This window comes from Sciurus vulgaris, assembly GCF_902686455.1.
Source record: "Sciurus vulgaris genome assembly, contig: HiC_scaffold_173_arrow_ctg1, whole genome shotgun sequence".
NCBI classification, from domain to species: domain Eukaryota; kingdom Metazoa; phylum Chordata; class Mammalia; order Rodentia; family Sciuridae; genus Sciurus; species Sciurus vulgaris.
This window is the reverse complement of record NW_027632880.1, coordinates 525,507-533,874: the sequence shown is the minus strand read 5'-3', so window position 1 is coordinate 533,874 and position 8,368 is coordinate 525,507. Positions and strand designations below refer to the sequence as shown.

The following is an 8,368-nucleotide window of genomic DNA, read 5'->3' as shown; positions in this document are numbered from 1 at the left end:
TCTCCCTTTTCCATGGTCAGTTGAGGACATATTCCAGGTTAGGTATAAATAAGATTTCTGCTCTATGTGAACTCTGAAGATGGGGCCAGTGGATCCTGAGTGCTTCTCAGGGACCCTGGAGCATCCTAGAAATTTCCTGAGACATGATGAGTATTCTTGTTGACATACTATCCTTTTATGATGCTCCAGAAGAGACAAATTCTAACCTTATGCTTCTTTTGATTCTGAACAGTTGCTTCCCTTGTGTTTCTGTTCTGATGTGGCTTGTTCATGCATTCAGGCCAGTAGCCTCATTGTGCTATATGAGACAGAGGTCAGTTGCCACATGTGGCTATTTCTATATACATAAAAAATTGAATTCCAGTTCACATTCATTCCTGATCCTGGTAACCACATTCCTGTTGCTCATTAGCTGAGCTACCTGTGCTGTGTGTTGCATGGCTACTGTGGTCATCAGATTTTTATCATGTAAAAAGTTCTATTGAAAAATCTTCTGTGAAGAGGTGGTGACCCCTCGGAATTCACCTCACTATTTTCTCATGGTACTGTGTAACTTGCTCTGATAATCCCTATGTTTAAAGTAAATTGGGGTGGCGGGGAGGCGTGCTGGGCCCGGGCGGCGGTGGAGGCGGCTGCGGCCGCGGGCGGTGGGAGGAGCCGTGGGGTTCCTGCTGCCCAGGAGAGGCGACCCTTGGGTCATCGCCGCGGGCGAGGAGCGCAGGTAGGTGAGCAAGCGGCAGCCGCTCTCTTACCGGCTCCGGCGGCGGAGTGCACAGCGGCGCCGGGCACGCCCCCCCCCCCGCACCCTTGGCCGCTGGCGTCCAGGCAGGGCACTGAGAAGATGCTGACCCAGAGGGACAGCAGCACCATGTCCCATATGGTCGCGGGCGGCGGCAGCGGGGACCATTTTCATCAGGTCCGAGTGAAAACCTACTACCGCGGGGATATCATGATAACACACTTTGAGCCTTCCATCTCCTTTGAGGGGCTTTGCAATGAGGTTCGAGACATGTGTTCTTTTGACAATGAACAGCTTTTCACCATGAAATGGATAGATGAGGAAGGAGACCCGTGTACAGTATCTTCTCAGTTGGAGTTAGAAGAAGCCTTTAGGCTTTATGAGCTAAACAAGGATTCTGAACTCTTGATTCATGTATTCCCTTGTGTGCCAGAACGTCCTGTGATGCCTTGTCCAGGAGAAGATAAATCCATCTATCGCAGAGGTGCCCGTCGCTGGAGAAAGCTTTATTGTGCAAATGGCCACACTTTTCAAGCTAAACGTTTCAACAGGCATGCTCACTGTGCCATCTGCACAGACCGAATATGGGGACTTGGACGCCAAGGATATAAGTGTATCAACTGCAAACTCTTGGTTCATAAGAAGTGCCACAAACTAGTCACAATCGAATGTGGGTGACATTCTTTGCCACCGGAACCAATGATGCCAATGGATCAGTCCTCCATGCATTCAGACCATGCGCAGACAGTAATTCCATATAATCCTTCAAGTCATGAGAGTTTGGACCAAGTTGGTGAGGAAAAGGAGGCAATGAACACCAGGGAAAGTGGCAAAGCTTCATCCAGTTTAGGTCTTCAGGATTTTGATTTACTCCGGGTAATAGGAAGAGGAAGTTATGCCAAAGTACTGTTGGTTCGATTAAAAAAAACAGATCGTATTTATGCAATGAAAGTTGTGAAAAAAAGAGCTTGTCAATGATGATGAGGATATTGATTGGGTACAGACAGAGAAGCATGTTTTTGAGCAGGCATCCAGTCATCCTTTTCTTGTTGGACTGCACTCATGCTTTCAGACAGAAAGCAAGTTGTTCTTTGTTATAGAGTATGTAAATGGAGGAGATCTAATGTTTCATATGCAGCGACAAAGAAAACTTCCTGAAGAGCATGCCAGGTTTTATTCTGCAGAAATCAGTCTAGCCTTAAATTATCTTCATGAGCGAGGGATAATTTATAGAGATTTGAAATTGGACAATGTATTGCTGGACTCTGAAGGACACATTAAACTCACTGACTATGGCATGTGTAAGGAAGGATTATGGCCGGGAGATACAACCAGCACTTTCTGTGGTACTCCTAATTACATTGCTCCTGAAATTTTAAGAGGAGAAGATTATGGTTTCAGTGTCGACTGGTGGGCTCTTGGAGTGCTAATGTTTGAGATGATGGCAGGAAGGTCTCCATTTGATAATGTTGGGAGCTCTGATAACCCTGATCAAAACACAGAGGATTATCTCTTCCAAGTTATTTTGGAAAAACAAATTCGCATTCCACGTTCTCTCTCTGTAAAAGCTGCCAGTGTCCTGAAGAGTTTTCTCAATAAGGACCCAAAGGAACGATTGGGTTGTCATCCTCAAACAGGATTTGCTGATATACAGGGGCACCCATTCTTCCGAAATGTTGATTGGGATATGATGGAGCAAAAGCAGGTGGTACCTCCCTTTAAACCAAATATTTCTGGAGAATTTGGTTTGGACAACTTTGATTCTCAGTTTACTAATGAACCAGTCCAGCTCACTCCAGATGATGATGACATTGTGAGGAAGATTGATCAGTCTGAATTTGAAGGTTTTGAGTATATCAATCCTCTTTTGATGTCTGCAGAAGAATGTGTCTGATCCTCATTTTTCAACTGTTCATTCTGCTTATGTTGCCATTTAATGCATGAATAAGTTTGTTGCCAACCTGGATACAATTAACCATTTTATATTTGCCACCAAAAAAAATCAATATAGACTCTAAGAATAAATTATTACATCTAAATGTAACTCAAAAAAGTTAAAACTAGCTTTCAGACAATCATGTCAAAATTTAGTTATACTGGATTCTTTAGAGGCCTGATGAGTAATGAAGTTGCCTTTTTGGTTTTTAAAGAAATCACCACTGCTTTTAAAAGAAATTATCTGTTGCATTAAGGCACATAGTGGGATTACATCATAAGCCTCACATAATTTTTGTCATTCACTGTTAAGTCATTCGAGGGTTTAATTTTGGAATAAAAGGTTAATTTAGAATGCAACAAATTTTATATTACCTGTTAGTTTCAGAGTTCTTTATGTTAACATCCAGCTGTAAGATTTCTCATTGCCTTGGATAATTATTAATTTTTAAGGCAGTGATTACTAAATTGGTAATAAAAGATGTTATTTCCTTAGAATTGGGCATTACAGGTTCCTCTAGTTTAAAAAGTAGACATATTAAGAATCAATTTTTTTGAAACACTGGCACAAGTAATTTTAATTTTTTTTTATTTTTAACAATGAAGATAGCTTCTGAGCTTATCTTTTTAGTGAAAACTTTACTGTTAATATATGTGTTCAAAAGACATAATGCAGTCAAATGGAAAACTGCTGGGTATATAGAAAGGAATATAATAGACATTTGAAGTAGATACAGAAAAGTGCAATGGTAATATTTATTTCTTACTGGAGAGTGAATCCTGCAGTTGTTCTTTATGATTTGATTTAAATACTAAGGCACTCACTTGTTACCAAACTTGTAAAAGCATTCCATTTATTCAGTGGAGGCAGAATGTATATTTTTTCCTTATTTAGTATACAGGAAAATAATTTATCTTCTAAGTATAATGTCTTAACTTCACTAGTTTCTTCCCCCAAAACCACATTTTTGGTACTTTTGTGTCATGTTTATGGAATCCTCAATGAAATCCAGAAAAAAAAAATAAGTAAACATGAATAAATGTTTAGATCATATATATACTCATGTATCACAGTTCTAGCTCCTTAACTGAGTTTTTATTTAGTAACTAACCCAGGTTATACATAGTAGAATACATTTCAGGAGCAGAATTTTTCATATTATTTTTTACTAATATTGGTGTTTAGCAACTTAGTATTTAAAGAGGTATCATATAGCATCCTTCTGTTTATTTTAAATATCATTTTTATGAAAAGGGCTTTAAAAAGTAACCATAATCATCTTAATAATAACTGTCCAATCTTAGTAAAATGTAATTTTAGGGAAGCTATCTAATTTTAATTTTTTTAAATTTAGAATGATTTAAAATTTATAGACATTAATAAATTTCTCTTTCTCTGGATACTACATTTCATTAGAAATGTACTATTTCCAGTTTGTGGTCACGTATTCTCCTTTCTTCAAATAAGTAAGTCTGAAAGCAGTGAAAACCTCAAAGGGAAATGTTTATATACATTTACATGTTAATTTGAGAGGTAGTTATGTTTCTCTTAATACCTGAAACTTGTTTTAAAACAAAAAGCAATATTCACTTCACATCATAAACTTAACAGAGAATTCCGACATCTTGCACCAGAAATGTCTTGCTTTTAAGTGGTGCTGTTTCCCCTGGGGCAGCTTAGAATATGGCATTATCATCCAGGGAGTTTAAAATGCACACTACCGGGTCCAACTGAGAATTTTGTTGGTCCTTTGGTCCTCATTTTGAAAAACACTTCAAATTCTTGTCCTATGGTTAAATATTAGAAAGAGCATTCCTTGTGAAGATGGGGCAAACAGTAAAGTATAACTTTACCTACATTTTTAAACAAATTACAAGTGAATGATTTCAAGTTAGATACCTTCCCCACCTTGCCCTGCAACAAAAACTATCAGTTGTTTTTTTTTTAACCAATAATGTACAAATGATGAGCATTTTTCTATGATGAGATTTTAACCATTATTCAGGGTGACCTTTTATTTTAAAATCCTTTTTTAACTAATAAGATTTACTGTGTATATTTTATACAGAATTGCATTACAAATGTTTTTAATTGTGTTGTTTTTTGCAGTCTTTTAAGTGCCATGCCAGTTCTTTTTGTGTTATATAGAAGTTCTCTCAAAATACTCACCAGGGGAATAAGACAGTGGTCAGTCAGAATGGTTGGTGTATTTGTGTTCTAGGAAATAATTTATTTTGCATAAGCATGTGGCCAGATCATTTTATGCATATGCAGCCTGGATTGGATATCAGGTATTATGCTTGTTCTGTGCTGGTACAATTACTTTATCAGTTTGTTTTGTTTTGACTTTTGTCATGTAGAGTACTGCCTTGGTCATCATAATGTAATCTGTATTTGTGTACCTTTTTTTTTTTTTTACATTAAAAACTTTAAAACATAAAAAAATAAAGTAAATTGGTAGTTATTGGCATACATCTTAAAGTTTAATTAGATGCAGATCAAACATTTAGAGGACCTTGTAGGTCATCCTTTTTACTACATGCCAAAGAAATCAGAATCGACCACTGAATTTTGCATTGTAGATGTAGCTGTTGACTTTTTGGAAGAGCAAACCTGATTTGAGGGGCTGTTTTGAGAGAGAAGAGGAAGGCAGAGTTGTAGGCATTGAGGACAGGCCAGTCAGGAAAGAGAGATGAAGTAGTTGGTGCATAGGGCACAGGCTGGGGAGAATGTGCACCATATAGGCTGTTCATGTGTTTGGTTCCTCTGAGACGGGAACCTACTGATTCAGGAACCAGGGAAGCAGTGTTAGCATCCTGTCCCCAGGAGACAAGGGAGTGGTATGAACCAGTAGAGGAACTGGCCATGGCAGGATACACATGGGATTTTATTTATTTCATGTCAGAGTGTCCAAGACAAGAGGAGAATGGGAGATGACCTAGACCCTATGACATATGTCCTCTCAGCTCCTGTGCACAGATCATTTTCCCTGGCCATGGTTTCTGTCTATAGCCATTTTGACTTGCTAGACTTCCCCTGCCCATTTCTAAACTGCATCCACAGTTAGGACAACTTGGTCATCACCAGGGAGAGGATGGAGCCTGGCCCTGCAGAGGGACCTGGTATGGGGCTTCTTCAGGGAATTTCCCAGTCTCTGGAGTCTTTCTTCTCTTCCTTCAACTGCTGTATTTCTCTATCACTCTGTCCTGCTTGTGACCTTACTGACCTCACTGAAGTTAGTTCACATTACCTTTTGGCTCCTGGGTTGCCTTCATGAGGAGAGGGAGTGATAGGCACTCACAGATTTTCCTGAGGTCTGCCGGCACACCGTGTCCAGTCTTGCTGCCTTCCCTGCTCCTACTCAGTCAGCCACAGCCAGGACAGTAGAGACCTCAGGACAGTGGATGCTTGGGGCCCTCTCACCCCAGGGCTGGCCAGGGCAGGTCTCAGGAGGGGATGAGGGGCCAGGGGGTCCTGGTTGGCTAGTTATTGGACTGTAATGATTGTATGTGTTCAGGAATAATGGCATCTAGGTGAGTACACTTTATTTTATAAGCTTTTTAACCCTCAATTTAACTTTCTGCTTCTTTTGTATTTGTTTGATTCTATTTATAACAACATAAACTCTTAGCAGATATTTGTGGAATGAATGCATGAATGACTTGAAATGATAGATAAGAATCATAAATTTTTCTTGATTACATACAAATTTAATTTAATTTTTGCATTTTTGATTCAAAAAGAAAATGTCTATACTTCAAAAACTTCTTTACACTTTTGGCAAAACCCTGACAGGCAGGTCTCACCTAACTAAAGGGTAGATTCTGAGTTCTGCTTCTGGGATGTAAAGTTACTTTAGAATTTCAAAACATTTTATTTAATATAAGTATATTGAGGATAATTATATAGAGTATTATTATTCTTTGAAGCTCAAATGCACAATTGCTACCCATTTAATAAATATCTCAAGACTGGATGAAATTCATTTATGATTACGCAGGATTATAAACCCAAAACTATAGGGCTAAGCAAATGGAGGGAAACAAGAATGCTACTTTTTGACATAAAGATTTGTCCTTCTATGAACCTCCTCTTCTTCTGAGCCTGGAAACCTGCAAATGGAGAATAGTAATACTCTATAATCCTGGCAGGGTGAGAGAGGGACAAATGCCTGGATAGGTGGGATGGAGAAGAGGATCTGGGGGACTAAGTGTAAAGCAGGATTATTTGTAGTCCACTGTGTCAATTTTTAGATTTCTCTAGAACTGATAAGAAATGTGAGTGCTGTAGGGAGAGCTGGAGTACTTCCATTTAAAGAGCAGCTTGTTGGACAGGGAGACCTGGGAGTTGCAGGGGGAAGGGTGGCCACTGCTCACTTTGAGAAGTGGGGCTGCTGTACACAGAGCTCACCTGAGCAGGGATGAGCTCCTAGACAGGCTGTGGTGAGAGTCAATGGCTTGCTCTTCTGATGGGAGAGGACAGGCCTGCTGAAGGAGTGAGTTTCCGAGGCTCTGGAGACCAGGGTGCTTGGGGGTGCCAGCACATCTTCCTGGGTCTTGCCCGGGACCCTTGGGTGCACTTCTCTGGAGGCACTCTGCTGCAATGAGGTGACTCTGCATCTCTTCCAGTATTTTCTGAGCCACCTCCTGGGCATCCAGCTTGGGGCAGCCATCCTCCTGGGACTTTATTGTGCTCTCTGGATTCTTGCTGGACTGGTCCAACTGGCCCATGTCTGAGCTTGTCAGCTTCCTGACCTTTGGGAAGGACGAGTTGGGGCTGGGGATCAGGGTCATCTTCACTGGAGAATTGGGAGTGCTAATTCTCTCCTTGGAGCTGACCAAGACCTTCAACCCTACAGCTGTGCCCCAAAGGGCTGCTTGGGGTAAGAGGAGAAGCACACCTCCCTGCCCTCTGGGTAGAGTGCCAGGGCTAGGTGCTGATGATGGAGAAGCTCTATTCCTCCTCATCTTTGCTACCCATGGGGCAGACCTGGAGGGACAGCTGGCTCCTTGACAGGGTAGCTCACCTGGCATAAGCATGGTTGGGCCTTTTGTAGTCCTGTCTCCCTGGGGCCTCAGCCTTCTGAGCCACAACCCTCTGAGCCACACCTGGACCTGGAGACTAAGCTCATGGAGGAGGGGATGGAGCTCAGGCTGAGCACAAGGCACAGGTACTCCATGGACAGTTAAAATGTTACATGGTTTCCATTTTTCTTTCAACATTACAATCATCCTTGGAAAGCTAACAGGAAATTATGCAAATACTACTTATGTACAAGTGAAATTCATGTTACAATCCTGAAAAGCAAAAGCACCACTGCTCCTCAGCTACCTCTCCCCTGCACTTGCAGGACCACCAGTAGGCCCGCACTTTCAGGCCCAGCATTCACCCTCAGTCCTGGGGTGGGGCACCCCCTGCTGTCACTGCTTCCTCTTGTCCATGTGAGGTTTGAACATGAGATGCCCATGGGATGCAGTCCTCCTCCCTCTAACCTGCATGCGCCTGGGTGTTTCCATGCATCATGGCATCTCCACACTGACTTTTCCCTGCACTCCACTCTTGTCACCTGCGCAGTACAGAGTGGGTCCAAGCTATAGTCACCAATTCCTCCTGCCGCTTTCCTGACCAGCAACAACAGGGCATCCCTGGCCCTCTTCCTGCTGTGAGGCACGTTCTCCAGCAGAGGCTGTGGG

General features: G+C 41.6%; 1 pseudogene across 1 annotated transcript; it reads left to right on the top strand.

Moving 5' to 3' along the window:
- Positions 1-625: 625 nt before the first annotated feature.
- LOC306652288 (protein kinase C iota type-like) lies at positions 626-2,834 on the top strand (annotated as a pseudogene). The gene has a single exon. The product of its transcript is annotated as a protein kinase C iota type-like (transcript).
- The last annotated feature ends 5,534 nt before the right edge of the window (positions 2,835-8,368 follow it).